The sequence below is a fragment of the Chrysochloris asiatica genome, unplaced genomic scaffold (genome assembly GCF_000296735.1).
Source record: "Chrysochloris asiatica unplaced genomic scaffold, ChrAsi1.0 scaffold00035, whole genome shotgun sequence".
In the NCBI taxonomy this organism is placed as follows: domain Eukaryota; kingdom Metazoa; phylum Chordata; class Mammalia; order Afrosoricida; family Chrysochloridae; genus Chrysochloris; species Chrysochloris asiatica.
Window position 1 is genome coordinate 21,917,438 of NW_006408553.1, and position 887 is coordinate 21,918,324.

Sequence of the window (887 nt, forward strand, 5' to 3'; positions counted from 1 at the left end):
AAAAGGTGTAATTCCTTCATTTCCCCTACACTCCCTTGATGCCCAGAGATGTGACCAGATCCCACCCCCAGAGCAGCATGACTGTGAGCCACACCAGTGAGAGACAGGAGCTGGCTGTACCATTTTGGTGCCTAGATTCAGGTGGGCTTGTCTCCAGACCTAAATAACCTGCAGAACAACCAGACCAGAATCAGTCTAGCAGAATCCCTTTTTTTAACAGCCACCCTGTGGTTCTAACAGACACTGAAACCAGCTCCATAAAGGGCCTCCACAAACTGCTTCCATGTTGAGTGCACTAAACAAAATAACACCCAAGCATTTAGGAACTCCATCTAGAACCAGGAACTCCATATCATCAATTAAATACAAATACAACAACACCATAATGCCACAGAGTCAACAGACAATTTTAGCTCACACAAAGAATCAAGACAGAATGAATGACTCAAACAAATGACCAAGATGCAGAGACAGAAAATGGTTCCAAGGAAGTAAAGGTAATAAAATTAATTGAAAAAGAATTCAAAATAATGATATTTAGGTACTTATTCAACCTGTATGCTGAACAAATAATCCGAGAAGCTGGGCTATATGAAGAAAAATGTGGCATCAGGATTGGAGGAAGACTCATTAACAACCTGTGATATGTAGATGATACAACCTTGCTTGCTGATGTGAAAAGAACTTAAAACATTTACTGATGAAGATCAAAGAGCACAGCCTTTAGTATGGATTACATCTCAATGTAGAGAAAACAAAAATCCTCACCACTGGACCAATAAACAACATTCTTATCAACGGAAAAAAGATTGAAATTGTCAAGGACTTCATTCTTCTTGGATCAACTATTAACACTCACGAAACCAGCACTCAAGAGATCAAAGGAG

General features: G+C 39.7%; 1 protein-coding gene across 1 annotated transcript in view; it reads left to right on the forward strand.

Moving 5' to 3' along the window:
• DUSP26 (dual specificity phosphatase 26 (putative)) overlaps positions 1–887 on the forward strand; it is an 8,036-nt gene that overhangs the window by 4,556 nt on the left and 2,593 nt on the right. The window lies entirely within an intron of this gene.